At 44.0% G+C, this 21373-nt stretch overlaps 1 protein-coding gene across 1 annotated transcript in view; it reads right to left on the bottom strand.

Annotated features, from left to right (window-relative positions):
• LOC124712385 overlaps window positions 1-21373 on the bottom strand; it is a 719796-nt gene that overhangs the window by 254208 nt on the left and 444215 nt on the right. The window contains exon 5 of the mRNA XM_047242681.1: window positions 13441-13485. The gene's annotated coding sequence lies outside the window, so the exon portion shown is untranslated. The remainder of the gene's footprint in view (window positions 1-13440; window positions 13486-21373) is intronic.

Here is a 21373-nt window from a genome sequence, read left to right as displayed (position 1 = left end):
TTAAGCAGGTCAGTATCACTTCCAAATCCCGCTAATACTGTAAGTAGGCTGTTTATGTTTTCTTATTGGCAACGTTACGTAGCGCTCAATATGAAAATCACTGGCTGTGCTGTGTGCAGTCTGTGGCTGCTTTGCATTGTTGTAATACTCGCCATTGTAGTGTTAGGCAGCTGGCTGTGAACAGCGCGTAGCGTTGCACAGTTGGAGGTGAGCCGCCAGCAGTGGTGGATGTGGGGAGAGAGATGGCGGAGTTTTGAAATTTGTCATGAACTGCTATATTTATATATGATGATATCAAGGTAAATACATTGTTCGTTCTCTACTAATATCTTTCATTTGCTAACTATCCCTATCAGTAGTTAGTGCCTTCCATAGTTTGAATCTTTTATTTAGCTGGCAGTAGTGGCGCTCGCTGTATTGCAGTAGCTTGAGCAGCGAAGATTTTTGTGAGGTAAGTGATTTGTGAAAGGTATAGTTTAATGTTAGTCAGGGCCATTCTTTTGCAGGGAATTTTGAAAGTCAGATTGCGTTGCGCTAACAAAATATTGTGTGTCAGTTTAAGGACAGTCTTGTATAATTGTTCAAAGGGGACGTTTCAATACTATAAAACACTGGACAATGGTGATGCAGCTATGGCCTTAATTAAATGCCAAACTCCTTTCTCAAATGAATATATTGTACCTTTCGGGCTATACAATTTTCAGATTTATTTGAAAATAAATACGAAAGCTGTACAGTCCGTAACAAACATAATATTCATTTGAAAAATATATAATGGCTGTAAAAAATTATCAAAGGTTAAAGTTATAATTCGGCGGCCGTGGTATGTTAGTCCACCTCCGTATCAGAGTAATCATCGTGTCTGAATGTTGTGAGGAGGAGCTAAGAATTTTTTCGTCGCGGGAAGACAAGGTCATGGTGAATATGACATGCAGTGTTTCTCAAGTATACAGTGAACGTAACAACGATTTGTTTTAGTGCCCGTTAGCACAGCACCCACGTGCCAAGTGAATCGTAATGATTTATTTTCATTTTGTTCGTTAGAGTGGTCTCATTCAGAGTCTCTGAGAGGAGTACACATTTTCTTCTGCGCTGGTAACGAGGCTCATTAAGCTCGCAGAGAGGTTACTGAGACGCTGAACATCATTAGGTGCTCACCACCTTTGCTGGCCGTGAACTTTACGGCATTCAAACACACACATACACATACACACACACACACACACACACACACACACACACACACACACACACACATTTAAGTAAGCGACCAGAGAAGTATATGTGTCGTTTGCAAGTACACTACTGGCCATTAAAATTGCTACACCACGAAGATGACGTGCTACAGACGCGAAATTTAACCGACAGGAAGAAGATACTGTGATATGCAAATGATTAATTTTTCGGAGCATTCACACAAGGTTGGCGCCGGTGGCGACACCTACAACGTGCTGACATGAGGAAAGTTTACAACAGATTTCTCATACACAAGCACCAACTGACCGGCGTTGCCTGATGAAACGTTGTTGTGATGCGTCGTGTAAGGGGGAGAAATGCGTACCATCACGTTTCCGACTTTGATAAAGGTCGGATTGTAGCCTGTCGCGATTGCGGTTTATCCTATCGCGACATTGCTGCTCGCGTTGGTCGAGATCCAATGACTGTTAGCAGAATATGGAATCGGTGGGTTCAGGAGGGTAATACGGAACGCCGTGCTGGATCCCAACGGCCTTATATCACTAGCAGTCGAGATTACAGGCATCTTATCCGCATGGCTGTAACGGATCGTGCAGCCACGTCTCGGTCCCTGAGTCAACAGAAGGGAATGTTTGTAAGACAACATCCATCTGAACGAACAGTTCGACGACGTTTGCAGCAGCACGGACTATCAGCTCGGAGAACATGGCTGCGGTTACCCTTGACGCTGCATCACAGACAGGAGCGCCTGCGATGGTGTATTCAACGACAGACCTGGGTGTACGAATGGCAAAACGTCATTTTTTCGGATGAATCCAGGTTCTGTTTACAATATCATGATGGTCGCATCCGTGTTTGGCGACATTGCGGTGAACGCAGCTTGGAAGCGTGTATTCGTCATCGCCATACTGGCGTATCACCCGGCGTGATGGTATGGGGTGCCATTGGTTACACGTCTCGTTCACCTCTTGTTCGCATTGACGGCACTTTGAACAGTGGACATTACATTTCAGATGTGTTACAACCCGTGGCTGTACCCTTCATTAGATCCCTGCGAAACCCTACATTTCAGCAGGATAATGTACGACCGCATGTTGCAGGACCAGTACGGGCCTTTCTGGATACAGAAAATGTTCAACTGCTACCCTGGGCAGCACATTCTCCAGATCTCTCACCAACTGAAAAAGTCTGGTCAATGGTGGCCGAGCAACTGGCTAGTCACAATACGCCAGTCAGTACTCTTGATGAACTGTGGTATCGCGTTGAAGCTGCATGGGCAGCTGTACCTGTACACGCGATCCAAGCTTTGTTTGACTCAATGCCCAGGCGTATCAAACCCGTTATTAGTGCCAGAGGTGGTTGTTCTGGGTACTGATTTCTCGGGATCTATGCACCCAAATTGCGTGAAAATGTAATGACATGTCAGTTCTAGTATCATATATTTGTCCAATGAATACTTGTTTATCATCTTCATTTCTTCTTGGTGTAGCAATTTTAATGGCCAGTAGTGGAATACGACTTCAGCGTCGGGGATGTCCTCTTTTAGTCTGAACGCGGATGTTTGATCTACATGTCTGGAGGTCATTGGCCGAATTACGCTCTGAGTGTACGAGTGTACGACAGTGGAGAGTGGGGGCATACCGTAAATGTCTCAACTCTTCCTGATTCTGGATAAAGAGTTAACGAAGACGATGTACGAAATTATTCTGCTTTATGGCTGCCCATTGTCATCGAAACTGTACATCAGATTGTTTCCTAAGATCGAGGGTTAAGTGTGCAGGTGTCCCGTGTTGAAACTACGGAAGATGAGAATTATCTACGTCAGTAGTCCGCAGGCCACATCATCGTGTAGGGGGAAGCGCTCTTCTGGTAAAACTGTGTGTCCCCCCCCCCCCCCCCCCCGAACCCTGTTCCATTCGCGAATGGCACATCACTTAACCTCATTAGCACCAATTTATCAAATTTTCTATTCGTCATTTCGCGAGACATACGTGGTAGGAGATAACACGTTGACAGACTCTTCCCAGGATGTCCTCACGCCCTCTCACGGAATTTCAACAGTAAACCTTTCCGTCAATAGACATTCTTCCATTTAAAAAATCGTATTCTTGCACAAAAATAAGTTTCCCGAGCATTATAACAATCTGTTTATTGGCTAACAATACGAGCCCCTGACTAGCAATCCATTCTGTCAAAACCTGACAGCAGTAGCACTTTCCATTTCCGCAATATTTGCAGTGTAAGTTTTAAGTGATTCATCCTGTATATATATATATATATATATATACGAGGTGCATTGAAGTTCTAAGGCCTCCGTTTTTTTTTCTAATTAACTACTCACCCGAAACCGATGAAACTGGCGTTACTTCTCGACGTAATCGCCCTGTAGACGTACACATTTTTCACAACGCTGACGCCATGATTCCATGGCAGCGGCGAAGGCTTCTTTAGGAGTCTGTTTTGACTAGTGGAAAATCGCTGAGGCAATAGCAGCATGGCTGGTGAATGTGCGGCCACGGAGAGTGTCTTACATTGTTGGAAAAAGCCAAAAGTCACTAGGAGCCAGGTCAGGTGAGTAAGGAGCATGAGAAATCACTTCAAAGTTGTTATCACGAAGAAACTGTTGCGTAACGTTAGCTCGATGTGCGGGTGCGTTGTCTTGGTGAAACAGCACATGCGCAGGCCTTCCCGGACGTTTTTGTTGCAGTGCAGGAAGGAATTTGTTCTTCAAAACATTTTCGTAGGGTGCACCTGTTACCGTAGTGCCCTTTGAAATGGAATGGGTAAGGATTACGCCCTCGCTGTCCCAGAACATGGACACCATCATTTTTCAGCACTGGCGGTTACCCGAAATTTTTTTGGTGGCGGTGAATCTGTATGCTTCCATTGAACTGACTGACGCTTTGTTTCTGGATTGAAAAATGGCATCCACGTCTCATCCATTGTCACAACCGACGAAAAGAAAGTCCCATTCATGCTGTCGTTGCGCGTCAACATTGCTTGGCAACATGCCACACGGGCAGCCATGTGGTCGTCTGTCAGCATTCGTGGCACCCACCTGGATGACACTTTTCGTATTTTCAGGTAGTCATGCAGGATTGTGTGCACAGAACCCACAGAAATGCCAACTCTGGAGGCAATCTGTTCAACAGTCATTCGGCAATCCCCCAAAACAATTCTCTCCACTTTCTCGATCATGTCGTCAGACCGGCTTGTGCGTGCCCGAGGTTGTTTCAGTTTGTTGTCACATGATGTTCTGCCTTCATTAAACTGTCGCACCCACAAACGCACTTTCGACACATCCATAACTCCATCACCACATGTCTCCTTCAACTGTCGATGAATTTCGATTGGTTTAACACCACGCAAATTCAGAAAACGAATGATTGCACGCTGTTCAAGTAAGGAAAACGTCGCCATTTTAAGTATTTAAAACAGTTCTCATTCTCGCCGCTGGCGGTAAAATTCCATCTGCCGTACGGTGCTGCCATCTCTGGGACGTATTGACAATGAACGCGGCCTCATTTTAAAACAATGCGCATGTTTCTATCTCTGTCCAGTCTGGAGAAAAAAAATCGGAGGCCTTAGAACTTGAATGCACCTCGCACATACGACTGTTTTTATAATATGTATGGCTTTGTAAGATGTTCCATTTTGATGATCATTTCAACGCTTCAGTACATTGCAATTAATGGCGAAACCACTGCTAGGATGCGCAGCTTGGCGTAAGTCGTATTTCGATCCAAAGTTTTCAGCTGCATAGATATATTCTTTTTTGTATCAAAGATCTGTTGTTTAAAGAGTGTAGGCCATGGCAGAGGTTTCAATTTACCTCCCGCTTATTCCATATTGTTAGCGAACTGTTGATTGTGCGGAATTTCCTTCTTCCACTGATTTTCATGTTCGGTGGAATTGAACTCTACGTTGTCCATTGAAGAACAATTGTAATCTTGATACTGCAGTTTGTTATTAGAGTACTGAATAATAACTTCCAAAATTCGCTTGATTTACTTTCCTCCTACGGTGGTCATTTATGAAATTTACTCTGGAGTGACAAAAGCCATGGAATGTCTGTTAATATCGTGTTGGACCTGCGTTAGCTCGGCTTAGTGGAGCAACTGGACCTGGCAGGGACTCAACAGGTCTTTGGAAGCCCCTGCAGAAATACTGAGTCATGCTGTCTCTACAGCCCTCCATAATTGCACAATCAGCTTAATAGCTCCTGCATCCATGTTGCTCACGAGAATAATATACAGAAGAATGGAAAAGAAAATTCAGGATGTCTTAGATGATGATCAGTTTGGCTTTAGGAAACGTAAAGGCCCGAGAGAGGCAGTTCTGACGTTGCGGTTGATAATGGAAGCAAGGAACGTTAATAGGATTTGTCGGCCTGGAAACAGCCTTCGACAGTGTAAAATGGTGCAAGATATTCGAAATTCTGAGAAAAATTGTGGTAAGCTATAGGTAGCGACGGATGTCATATAATATGTACAAGAGCAAAGAGGGAATAATGAGAGTGGACGACCAAAAACGAAGTACTGGGATTAAAAAGGGTGTAATACAGGGATACAGTCTTTCGCCCCTACTGTTCAATCTGTACATCGAAGAAGCAATGATGGAAATAAAAGAGAGGTTCAGAAGTAGAATTAAAATTAAAGGTGAAAGGATATCAGTTATACGATTAGCTAACGACATTGCTATCCAGAGTGAAAGTGAAGAAGAATTATGTGATATAATGAATGGAAAGAACAGCGTAATGAGTACAAAACATGGACTGAGAGTCAATCGAAGAACGAAGAAAGTAATGAGAAGTAGCAGAAATGAGAACAGTGAGGAACTTAATATAAGGATTGATGGTCACGAAGTAGATGAAGTTAAGGGATTCTACTGCACAGGCAGCAAGATAACCAATGACGGACGGAGCAAGGAGGACATCAAAAGCAGACTAGCCCTGGCAAGTAGGGCGTTCATGGCCAAGAGAAGTCTACTAGCATTGAACATAGGCCTTAATCTGAGGAAGAAAGTTTTGAGAATGTGCGTTTAGAGCACAGCATTGTGTGGTAGTGAAACATGGACTGTGGGAAAACCGGAACAGAAGAGAATCGAGGCATTTGAGATGTAGTGCTATAGATGAATGTTGAAAGTTAGGTGGACTGATAAAGTAAGGAATGAGGAATCGGGGAGGAAATGCATATGTGGAAAACACTGACTAGGAGAAGGGACTGGGTGATAGATTATTTGTTAAGACATCAGGGAATAATTTCCATGTTACTAGAGGGAGTTGTAGAAGACAAAAACTATAGAGGAAGACAGAGATTGGGATATATTGCTACTCTGGATAAAGAGGTTGGCACAGGAGAGGAATTCGTGGCAGGCCCCATCAAACCAGTCAGAAAACTGATGACAAAATAAAAATAAAAAAAATAAAAAATAAAAAATGCAAGAGTGAAGAGTGTTATGAACGAACTGACCTCTCGATTATGTCCCATTAATGTTTGATAGGATTCATGTCGGGCGATCTTGGAGGGCAAATCATTCGCTCTAATTGTCCAGAATGTTCTTCAAACCAATGGCAAACAACTGTGGCTCAATGACATGACATCGTTGTTTGAGAATATGAAATCCATGAATGATTGAAAATGGTCTCCAATCAATGATAGGTTCAGTTGGACCAGATGGCCCAGTCCCTTCAACGTAAACATAGCCCACACTATTATGGAGCCACTACCAGTTTGCATGGTGTCTTGTTCACAGTACGAGTCCATAGCTTCGTGGGATCTACGCCAGACACTAAACCTACCATCAGCTCTTGCCAACTAAAATCGGGACTCATCTGCCTATGCCACAGTTTTCCAGTCGTCTAGGGTCGAACCAATGCGCTCACGAGCCCAGGAGCAGCGCTGCACGTGATGTCGTGCTGTTAACAAAGGCATTCGCGTCGGTCATCTGCTACCATAGCCTATTAATGGCAAATTTCGTCGCACTGCCCTAACGGATATGTTCATCTAAGTTCCACTTTACCCTCTGTGGTTATTTCATTTAGTTTTGCTTGTCTATTAGCACTGACAACTCTACGCAATCACCACTGCTCTCTATCGTTAAGTGAAAATCGTAGGCCACTGCATTGCCCGTGGTGAGAGATAATGTCTGATCTTTGGTATTCTCGGCACATTCTTGACACTGTGGACCTCGGAACATTGAATTTCCTAACTGTTTCAGAAATGAAATGCCCCACTCATATAGCTGAAACTACCATTCTGCGTTCATCGTCTGTTAATTCCCGTTGTGCGCCAATAATCACGTCGCAAACTTTTGTACATGAAGCATCTGAGTACAAATGATGGCTCCGCGAAATAACTGCCCTTTTATACCTTGTGTACTCTATTTCTACCGCAATTTGATGTACAGATCGCTAACTTTTGTGACCTCAGTGTGTACTGCCTTTACAGGTTATTCCCACGCACTCGTATATACTTGCTTACATCTGCAGTTGATGTGAGCACAAAATAGTAAATGGATTTTGCATTCGGCAGTGTCGTTATGTAAATAAGCTGCCTTCAGTAGCAACATTACTCAGTTCCTTAGGTATATCTTACATCCAGTACAAGGCAAGTTAGAGTTGTCGAAAATTCGAGACTTTATACTAATCCTGAATATGTATGGGTTGATTACTGTATTTCAGGTTCATTTGTGAGCGGATGTTAGCGTATACAAAGTGCTGTCTTATATCTTCATAGCAGGTGCTGTAAGGGAGGACGAAAAAGATACTTATACGCTGAAGCGCCAAAGAAACTGGTATTAAGCATGCGTTTTTAAATACAGAGATATGTAAACAGGCAGAATACGGCGTTGAGGTCGGCAACGCCTATGTAAGACAACAAGTGTCTGGCGCAGTTGTTAGATCGGTCACTGCTGCTACAGCGGCAGGTTATCAAGATTTAAGTGAAACTTCCTGGCAGATTAAAAATGTGTGCCGTACCGAGACTCAAACTCGAGACCTTTGCCTTTCGCGGGCAAGTGCTCTTGCCCGCGAAATACAAAGGTTCCGAGTTCGAGTCTCGGTCCGGCACACAGTTTTAATCTGCCAGGAAGTTTCATATCAGCGCACACTCTGCTGCAGAGTGAAAATCTCATTCTAAGATTTAAGTGAGTTTGAACGTGGTGTTATAGTCGGCGCACAAATGATGGGACACTGCATCTCCGAGGTAGCGATGAAGTGGACATTTTTACGTACCACCAATTCACGAGTGTACCGTGAATATCAGTAATTTGATAAAACATAAAATAACCGACATTGCTGTGGCCTGAAAAATATCCTGCAAAAACGGGAGCTACGACAAATGTCTAACTTTGGTTTCCATTTCGTGACTGGTCGGACGTTACTTCCCGAATAGCCTTCTTAATTTCTTTTACGTTTTAGATGTCACAATATAGCGTCCTGGACTGTTTCTCAGTTTTCGTGGAGCTGAAGTTTGTCAGAACTTGACGTTTCTATACGCACCCACGTTCGTTTGACAGGAAAACTTACTTCAGTGAAGGTCCACTCCACTGACGTGTACGACGGCGTTTGTGGAGACGACCAGCGACATAGTGTAGCAAAAATATAATTTACCCAAAGAGCAGACATGTTTCCAGTGATCGACGCTTGAATCCCGATGGTCCCGTGCCCACTGCAATTCTAACTGACGACCTGATTGGTTCAGTACGTCAGCACGTAGGTCTGGTCTGCTGCGGAGCTCCAGGTTCAACAACGTACGCTGAACGGTGTGCTCCGAAACACTTGTGCGTGCACCAGCAGTGTGCTCTTCCGCCAGAGATGCAACAGATCACCATCTGTCCTACTTTACAGAGCAGACAAGCCTCAGAACATCATGTTCCTTAAAGAATCGTGGACAGCCAACCATTTAGCGCCTAGTGGACGTTTCACTGTCCTTCTACAGGGTGTTACAAAAAGGTACGGCCAAACTTTCAGGAAACATTCCTCACACACAAAGAAAGAAAATATGTTATGTGGACATGTGTCCGGAAACACTTACTTTCCATGTTAGAGCTCATTTTATTACTTCTCTTCAAATCACATTAATCATGGAATGGAAACACACAGCAACAGAACGTACCAGCGTGACTTCACTTTGTTATAGGACATGTTCAAAATGTCCTCCTTTAGCGAGGATACATGCATCCACCCTCCGTCGCATGGAATCCCTGATACGCTGATGCAGCCCTGGAGAATGGCGTGTTGTATCACAGCCGTCCACAATACGAGCACGAAGAGTCTCTACATTTGGTACCGGGGTTGCGTAGACAAGAGTTTTCAAATGTCCCCATAAATGAAAGTCAAGAGGGTTGAGGTCAGGAGAGCGTGGAGGCCATGGAATTGGTCCGCCTCTACCAATCCATCGGTCACCGAATCTGTTGTTGAGAAGCGTACGAACACTTCGACTGAAATGTGCAGGAGCTCCATCGTGCATGAACCACATGTTGTGTCATACTTGTAAAGGCACATGTTCTAGCAGCACAGGTAGAGTATCCCGTATGAAATCATGATAACGTGCTCCATTGAGCGTAGGTGGAGGAACAAATTAAAATGAGCTCTAACATGGAAATTAAGCGTTTCCGGACACATGTCCACATAACATCTTTTCTTTATTTGTGTGTGAGGAATGTTTCCTGAAAGTTTGGCCGTACCTTTTTGTAACACCCTGTATACCTTTCCGTAGATGCTCACGTAGCAGGTGAATGTTCGACCAGCTTCGCCGTTTTCGAGATGCCCATTCACGGGCTCTGCGTAATCTGCCCTTTATCAAAATCTCCTATCTCAATGGATTTCCCGATTTGCAGCTCATACCTTCGCTAAGGTGATCCCTCGTATGGGTCTGCTCCGCTCACTGCTTTTGCTACTGCATCACGCGCCCGCAACATCATCAGGCGGGATCCAACGTCGCGTTGGGGAGTGGTCATAATGTTTTGGCTTGTCAGTGTAAATTCTTGATGAAGAAACGGAGCTACAGCACAAACGAGATTTAAAAATCTTTATTGACTTCCTTCAGCACCTCTGGATACCAGGAAGTAAAATGAGACCAGGAGAATTCTCAACACAAATTATGTCTTTGCACAGTACATTGAACACATAGAGTAATAAGATTTTGGACTGTAAACTCATTGCAAACATATATGCGTCAGTGGAGTAGACTCTGAAGTAAGTTTTGATATTAAACGAAAGTAGATGCCAATAAAAAGTAAGCACCATACGTCAAGATCTGACGAGCTTCAACAGTACAAAAACAGAGAAAAACACTCAATAAAACTGTTGTGGTCTGGCAAGACAGCCAATCCACAGTGACGGGTAATCGAAAGGCACGCGCTTAAACTCACGCAGGCTGGCGTGAGGTCTGAAACAGGATACGTAATGAATGCTATAAAGAAAAGTACGTACTGCTGGAATACTTAACTTTAATCCACAATTGGTGAACATTGATCTTGTTACTGTACATGCTTCATTAGATACATAGCAAAGGATAAATGGCGCCTTGCTAGGTCGTAGCAATTGACTTAGCTGAAGGCTATGCTAACTATCGTCTCGGCAAATGAGAGCGTAATTCTCAGTGAACCTTTCCTAGCAAAGTCGGCTGTACAACTGGGGCGAGTGCTAGTAAGTCTCTCTAGACCTGCCGTGTGGTGGCGCTCAGTCTGCTATCACTGACAGTGGCGACACGCGGGTCCGTCGTATACTAATGGACCGCGGCCGATTTAAAAGCTACCACCTACCAAGTGTGGTGTCTGGCTGTGACACCACAAAAACAATATTCCTAACACGGACATAAGCGACAGATTTATTGTGTTGTTGTTGTGGTCTTCAGTCCTGAGACTGGTTTGATGTAGCTCTCCATGCTACTCTATCCTGTGCAAGCTTCTTCATCTCGCAGCAATTACTGCAGCCTACATCCTTCTGAATCTGCTTAGTGTATTCATCTCTTGGTCTCCCTCTAAGATTTTTACCCGACACGCTGCCCTCAAGTACTAAATTGGTGATCACTTGATGCCTCAGAACATGTCCTACCAACAGATCCATTCTTCTAGTCAAGTTGTGGCACAAGCTCCTCTTCTCCCCAATTCTATTCAATACCTCCTCATTAGTTATGTGATCTACCCATCTAATCTTCAGCATTCTTCTGTAGCACCACATTTCGAAAGCTTCTATTCTCTTCTTGTCCAAACTATTTATCGTCCATGTTTCACTTCCATACATGGCTACACTCCATACAAATACTTTCAGAAACTACTTCCTGACACTTAAATCTATACTCGATGTTAACAAAGTTCTCTTCTTCAGGAACGCTTTCCTTGCCATTGCCAGTCTACATTTTATATCCTCTCTACTTCGACTATCATCAGTTATTTTGCTCCGCAAATAGCAAAACTCCTTTACTGCTTTAAGTGTCTCATTTCCTAATCTAGTTCCCTCAGCATCACCAGACTTAATTCGACTACATTCCATTATCCTCGTTTTGCTTTTGTTGACGTTCATCTTATACCCTCCTTTCAAGACTCTGTCCATTCCGTTCAACTGCTCTTCCAAGTCCCTTGCTGTCTCTGACAGAATTAAAAAGTCATCAGCTAACCTTAAAGTTTTTATTTCTTCTCCATGGATTTTAATACCTACTCCGAACTGTTCTTTTATTTCCTTTATTGCTTGCTCAATATACAGATTGAATAACATCGGGGATAGGCTACAACCCTGTCTCACTCCCTTCCCAACCACTGCTTCCCTTTCATACCCCTCGACTCTTATAACTGCCATCTGCTTTCTGTACAAATTGTAAATAGCCTTTCGCTCCCTGTATTTTACCCCTGCCACCTTCAGAATTTGAAAGAGAGTATTCCAATCAACATTGTCAAAAGCTTTCTCTAAGTCTACAAATGCTAGAAACGTAGGTTTGTCTTACCTTAATCTTTCTTCTAAGATAAGTCGTAAGGTCAGTATTGCCTCACGTGTTCCAACGTTTCTACGGAATCCAAACTGATCTTCCCCGAGGTCGGCTTCCAGCAGTTTTTCCATTCGTCTGTAAGGAATTCGCGTTAGTATTTTGCAGCTGTGACTTATTAAACTGATAGTTCGGTAATTTTCACATCTGTCAACACTTGCTTTCTTTGGGATTCGAATTATTATATTTTTCTTGAAGTCAGATTATTTCGCCTGTCTCATACATCTTGCTCAAAAGATGGTAGAGTTTTGTCAGGACTGGCTCTCCCAAGGCCGTCAGTAATTCTGATGGAATGTTGTCTACACCCGGGGCCTTGTTTCGACTTAGCTCTTTCAGTGCTCCATCAAACTCTTCACACAGTACCGTATCTCCCATTTCATCTTCATCTACATCCTCTTCCATTTCCATAATATTGTCCTCAAGTACATCGCCCTTGTATAGACCCTCTATATACTCCTTCCACCTTTCTGCTTCCCCTTCTTTGCTTGGAACTGGGTTTCCATCCGAGCCCTTGATATTCATACAAGTTTCTCTTTTCTCCAAAGGTCTCTTTAATTTTCCTGTAGGCAGTATCTATCTTACCCGTAGTGAGATAAGCCTCTACATCCTTACATTTGTCCTCTAGCCATCCCTGCTTAGCCAATTTGCACTTCCTGTCGATATTATTTTTGAGACGTTTGTATTCCTTTCTGCCTGCTTCATTTACTGCATTTTTATATTTTCTCCTTTCATCAATTAAATTCAATATTTCTTCTGTTACCCAAGGGTTTCTACTAGCCCTCGTCTTTTTACCTATTTGATTCTCTGCTGCCTTCACTATTTCATCCCTCAAAGCTACCCATTCTTCTTCTACTGTATTTCTTTCCCCCATTCCTGTGAATTGTTCCCTTATGGTCTTCCTGAAACTCTGTTCAACCTCTGGTTCTTTCAGTTTATGCAGGTCCCATCTCCTTAAATTCCCACCTTTTTTACATTATGCAAAAAATTATTCCAGCATTAATTCTGCAGGGTCATTCGAAAATGGCATAACAGATAGTCGTCATGTGTAAGTAACGAGTTAATGAGATCAGTGCGAAGCAGAAACTGGAAAAATACTTACTAGATCTGTTTTAAATTTGATTCCATAAAAGAACGAAGAAACATGAGGAAGACAAACATCGGGTGATAGAGGGAAAAAAAAGATACCTTTCGCAAAGGAAATACATAGAAATAGAAAATTTAAAAATGGTGTATAAAAAGCGCGAATGATGGTACCAACCATGTGACGAAATTCAGTGCCAGAGAAACTGGCCACAGCAGGAATCTGAAACAAAAAGAAATATGTTTGTCACTCTTTCTGCGTGGAAAGGTTTATTTCAACGTAGGTTAATAAGTATGAGGAGAGATATGTCTGCGAGGACGTCGTAATTTCTAGGAAGAGCGGTGCCACTGCTGAGTTTACCGGCTTGGAAGTGGCAGCGGCGCAGCGTACCGAAATGATTTGCTTCGCCGCGGCGTTTCTCCCTGCAGGTAGAAGCGTATAGGACGCGACACGCCGCGTTATGCTAATCTCCTGCGCGCCTGTCCGCCTTATTCGCCCTGTCGAGAAATATCTCTCCTTCTTGTCACTTTCTGTCATCAGAATGATACATTGGTAGTGAAGAGTTGTTGATGACACAACGAGAAGCGGTGTTTTCCCTTTTCGTTTGAAGGAGCAGACTTTTCCTTCCTCTTAACTCTTTTAAGTATTTTTGACTACACGATAATAGTCGGCAATGAAATGATTCCCACAAATATTATTTACCTTCAGGTAGCAAAAACCTTATTGTTGAAATAAAAAAGTGCTTTCGAGGCATTTCAGTTCTCACGCTGTTAATTCTTTCGCTATCATTGTCAGCTTTTCTGTTGACTGAGAGAGCGGCTTTTCCATACATAACATCTTAGCAGTATTACTCTTACACATAAAAATGAAAGCTTCGACGACACTGCAATCTCCTTGGAAACTGGAAATTTTGTGGTAAGGTCTTATGGGACCAAACTGCTGAGGTCATCGGTCCCTAAGCTTACACACTATTTAATCGACTTAAACTAACTTACGCTAAGGTCGACACCCACACCCATACTCGAGGGAGGACTCGAAACTCCGACAGGGGGGAGCCCCGCGGACCGGGACAAGAGGTCTGAGACCGGGCGGCTTCCCCGCGCGGCGCAATCTCCTTGGCCGGCACCTGGCGGTAAATTTTCTGGATTTGCACCTGTTGGAGAACTTGGGATACTGATGCTGCTGCAGTGTAACCCTCCCCCCCCCCCCCCTGCCCACCCCCCACCCCCCAGACAGAGGCAGTGTACCCCAATGTGTCTGCATTTAGAGAAAATTCTGTAGCCTGTTTCTGATGTGGAATGTGGGAACCAGCCCAGTATTCATCGAGTGCGATGTGGGAAACCCCCTAAAAACCACATCTAGGCTGGCTGGCGCCCCGACCCCTCGTCGTTAATCTGCCGGGCGTATTCGATCCGAAGACATTATACCTCCTCGTCCCGGAAGCACTGGAAGCAGTCACTTAATGACGTGCATCTATCTGGGCGGTTTTTTTTTGTCATCAGTCTACTGACTGGTTTGATGCGGCCCGCCACGAATTCCTTTCCTGTGCTAACCTCTTCATCTCAGAATAGCACTTGCAACCTACGTCCTCAATTATTTACTTGACGTATTCCAATCTCTGTCTTCCTCTACAGTTTTTGCCCTCTACAGCTCCCTCTAGTACCATGGAAGTCATTCCCTCATGTCTTAGCAGATGTCCTATCATCCTGTCCCTTCTCCTTATCCGTGTGTTCCACATATTCCTCTCTTCTCCGATTCTGCGTAGAACCTCCTCATTCCTTACCTTATCAGTCCACCCACTTTTCAACATTCGTCTATAGCACCACATCTCAAATACTTCGATTCTCTTCTGTTCCGGTTTTCCCACAGTCCATGTTTCACTACCATACAATGCTGTACTCCAGACGTACATCCTCAGAAATTTCTTCCCCAAATTAAGGCCGGTATTTGATATTAGTAGACTTCTCTTGGCCAGAAATGCCTTTTTTTCCATAGCGAGTCTGCTGTTGATGTCCTCCTTGCTCCGTCCGTCATTGGTTATTTTACTGCCTAGGTAGCAGAATTCCTTAACTTCATTGACTTCATGATCATCAATCCTGATGTTAATTTTCTCGCTGTTCTCATTTCTGCTACTTCTCATTACCTTCGTCTTTCTCCGATTTACTCTCAAACCGTACTGTGCACTCATTAGACTGTTCATTCCGTTCAGCAGATCATTTAATTCTTCTTCACTTTCACTCAGGATAGCAATGTCATCAGCGAATCGTATCATTGATATCCTTGCACCTTGTATTTTAATTACACTCCTGAACCTTTCTTTTATTTCCATCATTGCTTATTCGATGTACAGGTTGAAGAGTAGGGGCGAAAGGCTACAGCCTTGTCTTACACCCTTCTTAATAGGAGCACTTCGTTCTTGATCGTCCACTCTTATTATTCCCTCTTGGTTGTTGTACATATTGTATATGACCCGTCTCTCCCTATAGCTTACCCCCACTTTTTTCAGAATCTCGAACAGCTTGCACCATTTTATATTGTCGAACGCTCTTTCCAGGTCGACAAATCCTATGAAAGTGTCTTGATTTTTCTTTAGCCTTGCTTCCATTATTAGCCGTAACGTCAGAATTGCCTCTCTCGTCCCTTTACTTTTCCTAAAGCCAAACTGATCGTCACCTAGCGCATTCTCAATTTTCTTTTCCATTCTTCTGTATATTATTCTTGTAAGCAGCTTCGATGCATGAGCTGTTAAGCTGATTGAGCAATAATTCTCGCACTTGTCAGCTCTTGCCGTCTTCGGAATTGTGTGGATGATACTTTTCCGAAAGTCAGATGGTATGACGCCAGACTCATATATTCTACACACCAACGTGAATAGTCTGGGCGGGTACAGGCGATAAAAACGCACACTGAATAGTTATGCAACTCTAGAAATGTAATTACGAAGAAATGACTGTCTACCAGGCAGTGACTGCAGAGGTACAGTCCCCCTGACACTAATTGTAATCGACAATGAAGTCTCTGTACCCATAAGACTGATCATTTCATTCAACGTATACTGTCATTCTTCTTCACGTTTACTGAGGATAGCGGTATCATTACCGAATCTTATCACTGATACCGTTTCACCCTGAAATTTAATCCCGCTCTCGAATCTTTCTTTTATTTCTGACGTTGGTGTTGTATATTATCTGTATTCTTTAGCTTCTGTTATCAAGCGTAACGTGAGGACTACCTTCACTTTTCCTTAATCCGAATTAGGGGACGTAATATTAGAGTGTCAAAAATTTTTCACATAAATAAACTACAATTCAGTATGCGTAAAGTACTCGAGAAAAAAATGGTATTAGTTTTTGTGAAGTGCAGCTTTTCATTTAATAGGCTGCGATCCATTATATTTTCTTGCTAACTCTGAGCTGTCGGCAGTTGCCTTTTAGCTATTCTTCTAAATGAAAGATTCACAAGGTCTGTATTCACTAACATTAACAATTACCACAAAATTTTAACAAATACTATGTCTGTACCATTTGAGGTAGGAAGGTGGCAATATAACATTATGGCATGCTTATAGTATCTTCAGATAAAATGCATTTCATTTTGCGTAATTTGGATCTCTATCCCTGTCAGCAATAAATGTATCACTGTCTCATTAACGCACTTGTCAAACACCCGTCTCTTTATTCATTTACAAAATTTCGACGTCACTGCCACGTTGACAGTGTGGCATGACACCGTTTTCATTCAAAGACAAGGTCATAAATACGATAAGTCAGAACAGTGTATACAAAGACAAGGTCATAAATACGATAAGTCAGAACAGTGTAAACAAAGCGTTGCTTCTGAGAGTTGACAGGCGCCTTTCCTCTGGTGTTTCGGGTGAGATCTGCAATTTCATTTTTGCAATTTGTAGCTGGAGTGAGACCAAACACATACTACTCATACCGTCTTTTATGCAACGTGGCTTGTTATCCGTTACAAACAAAATAATTTTTAAAGCGGAATTTTACGTGTCCAGTCCGTATATAAAAATAGTTTTGTTTGTAACGGGAAACAAACCGGGGCTTTCTGTCTACTCTGTGCGTCACATGAGAGACATAAAGAGCAGTATTTGTTTGTCATGACTCCAGCTACACACTGCAAAAACGAAATTGCAGATATCTGAGGAAACAGATAAAATGCAACTGACGAATCCTAGGAGGAACAACAGTATGGCCGACAAATGCTTTTAACAGTTCAAATAGAGATACTTAGCGCTAGCGCACACTGTAGTTTAAATCACACCAGATAAAGTGATGAGGCTATTATTGTTGTGGTCTTGAGTCCGAAGACGAGTTTGATGTTGCTCTCCGTGTTACTCTATCCTGACCGAGCGAGGTGACGCAGTGGTTAGACACTGGACTCGCATTCGGGAGGACGACGGTTCAATCCCGCGTCCGGCCATTCTCATTTAGGTTTTCCGTGATTTCCCTAAATAATTCCAGGCAAATGCCGGGACGGTTCCTCTGAAAGGGCACGGCCGACTTCCTTCCCTAATCCGATGAGACCGATGACCACGCTGTCTGGTCTCCTTCCCCAACCAACCAACTCTATTCTGTGCAAGCCCTATCATCTCCGAATAACACTGGGACCCACATCGTTGTGAACCTTCTTACTATATTCATATCTTGGTTTTCCCCCACAGGTTTTACCCCCAGACTTCCCTCCAATATGAAACTGGTGATTCTTTGACGTCTCAGAATGTGTCCTATCAACCGATCCCATCTTATAATGCTTATAATGCAATTTTGCCAGGGATTTCTTTACTCCCCAGTTATATTTAGTATCTCCTCGTTAGTTACATGGCGTACCCATCTAGTCTTAAGTGTTCTTCTGTACCACCACATTTCAAAAGCTTCCGTTCTCTCTGAACCATTAATCCCCCACGGTTCACTTCCGTGTATGGCTATACTCCATACAAATACCTTCAGAAAAGACTTCCTAGCACTTAAATCTACACTACTGGCCATTAAAATAGCTACATCAAGAAGAAATGCAGATGATAAACGGGTTTTCATTGGACAAATATATTATACTAGCACTGACATGTGATTACATTTTCACGCTATTTCGGTGTGTAGATTCTGAGAAATCAGTACCCAGTACAACCACCTCTGGCCGTAATAACGGCCTTGACACGCCTGGGCATTGAGTCAAACAGATCTTGGATGCCATGTACAGGTACAGCTGCTCATGCAGCTTCAACACGATACCACAGTTCATCAAGAGTACTGACTGGCGTATTGTGACGAGTTAGCTTCTCGGCCACCATTGACCAGACGTTTTCAATTGGTGAGAGATCTGAAGAATGTGCTGGCCAGGGCAGCAGTCGAACATTTTCTGTATCCAGAAAGGCCCATACAGGACCTGCAACATGCGGTCGTGCATTATCCTGCTGAAATGTAGGATTTCGCAGGGATCGAATGAAGGGTAGAGCCACGGTTCGTAACACATCTGAAATGTAACGTCCACTGTTCAAAGTGCCGTCAATGCGAACAAGAGGTGACCGAGACGTGTAACCAATGGCACCCCATACCATCACACCGGGTGATACGCCAGTATGGCGATGACGAATACCCGCTTCCAATGTGCGTTCGCCGCGATATCGCCAAACACGGATGCGACCATAATGATGGTGTAAACAGTATCTGGATTCATCCGAAATATGACATTTTGCCATTCGTTCACCCAGGTTCGTCGTTGAGTACACCGTCGCAGGCGCTCCTGTCTATGATTCAGCGTCAAGGGTAACCGCAGCCATGGTTTCTGAGCTGATAGTCCATGCTGCTGCAAACGTCGTCGAACTGTTCGTGCAGATGGTTGTTGTCTTGCAAACGTCCCCATCTGTTGACTCAGGGATCGAGACGTAGCTGCACGATCCGTTACACCCATGCGGATAAGATGCCTGTCATCTCGATTGCTACTGATACGAGCCCATTGGGATTCAGCACGGCGTTCCGTATTACCCTCCTGAACCCACCGATTCCATATTCTGCTAACAGTCATTGTATCTCGACCAACACGAGCAGCGATGTCGCGATACGGTAAACAGCAATCGCGATAGGCTACAATCCGACCTTTATCAAAGTCGGAAACGTGATGGTACGCATTTCTCCTCCTTACACGAGGCATCACAACAACGTTTCACCATGCAACGCCGGTCAAGTGCAGTTTGTGTATGAGAAATCGGTTGGAAACTTTCCTCATGTCAGCACATTGTAGGTGCCGCCACCGGCGCCAACCTTGTGTGAATGCTCTGAAAAGGTGATCATTTGCATATCAGAGCATCTTCTTCCTGTCGATTAAATTTCGCGTCTGTGGCACGTCATCTTCGTGGTGTAGCAATTTTAATGGCCAGTAGTGTATATTCGATGTTAAACAAATTTCTCTTCTTCAGAAACTCTTTTCTTAGCATTGCCAGTCAACATTTTATATCCTGTCTACGTCAGCCATAAACAGTCATTTTACTGTCAAAAAAATAGCAGAAATTATCTACTACTTTTAGTATATCGTGTCCTAATCTAATTTCCTCAGCATCACCCTAATTTAATTCGACTAAATTTTATTACCCTAGTTCTGCTTTTGTTGTTGTTCATCTCGTATCCTGCTTTCGAGACGCTGAGCATTCATTCAACAGCTCATACAGGTCCTTTGCTGTCTCTGACAGCTCTCACTAAATTGAGGGTTAGCACTTTCTTCTGGAGAGCCCTTCCAATGACGAAGAAGATGAAATTAATCAACATGTATCGTAGAGAAGGTGGAGCGTGAAAAAAACTTTCTCCTGATTGAGTCGGCACAGAAACCTACAATGACCAGCCAGTGGATTTCGACAACGGCGGGGCGGCTATGCGTCACCAGCAGCTTTGGCTGCCACTGCCAAAGCCAGCAGCCTCCAACGGCAGTCCTACTCCGCCCCCGGACGCCGGCGTCGCCGTCGCCGTACTACCGGTGCATAAATCTGCTCCCGCGAAAGCTGACTGGATGGCCGCCGTCTGTGGCAGCGGTGACCGCTGCTGCGGTGAATTTCACAGTCGTCTCCAAGCGCAGCACCTCTGACCCCGCGACCTGGACACGTGTACGTGGTCAGCATGGTGGGCAGAGGCTGCAGACGCCATCTACGTCATCAAGGCAGGTTGCCCCTTACCTAACTCTTCACTCTTCAGCTTAGTGCTGAGACCTGACATCAGGAGCAGTACAACGATGAAACATCAACAAGACGATGACAACTTGCCTTTAATTATGCATAATTGCTAGATAATACCGCGGTCTGAAACTGAAAATCCGTTTTTTTCTTTGAGGGAGAATCAGAATCATCGTCGTAATCACCACCATCAACCAGTGTTATACACTACTGGCCATTATAATTGCTACACCACGAAGATGACGTGCTACAGACGCGAAATTCAACCGACAGGAAGAGGATGCTGTGATATGCAAATGATTAGCTTTTCAGAGCATTCACACAAGGTTGGCGCCGTGGAGACACCTACAGCGTGCTGACATGAGGAAAGTTTCCAACCGATTTCTGATACACAAACAGCATTTGACCGGCGTTGCCTGGTGAAACTTTGTTGTGATGCCTCGTGTAAGGAGGAGAAATACGTACCATCACGTTTCCGACCTTGATAAAGGTCGGATTGTAGCCTATCGCAATTGCTGTTTTTCGTATCACGACATTTCTGCTCGCGTTGGTCGAGATCCAAAGATTGTTAGCAGAATATGGAATCGGTGGGTTCGGGAGGGTAATACGGAACGCCGTGCTGGATCCCCACGGCCTCGTATCACTAACAGTCGAGATGACAGGCATCTTATCCGCATGGGTGTAACGGATCGTGCAGCCACGTCTCGATCTCTGAGTCAACAGATGGGGACCTTTGCAAGACGACAACCATCTGCACCAACAGTTCGACGTCGTTTGCAGCAGCGTGGACTATCAGCTCGGAGACCATGGCTGCGGTTACCCTTGACGCCGCATCACAGACAGGAGCGCCTACGATGGTGTACTCAACGACGAACCTGGGTGAACGAATGGCAAAACGTCATTTTTTCGGATGAAACCAGGTTCTGTTTACAGCAT

The sequence above is a fragment of the Schistocerca piceifrons genome, chromosome 8 (genome assembly GCF_021461385.2).
Source record: "Schistocerca piceifrons isolate TAMUIC-IGC-003096 chromosome 8, iqSchPice1.1, whole genome shotgun sequence".
Taxonomy (NCBI): Eukaryota; Metazoa; Arthropoda; class Insecta; order Orthoptera; family Acrididae; genus Schistocerca; species Schistocerca piceifrons.
Note: the sequence above shows the minus strand (reverse complement) of the source record. Positions and strands in the feature narration are given on the sequence as shown.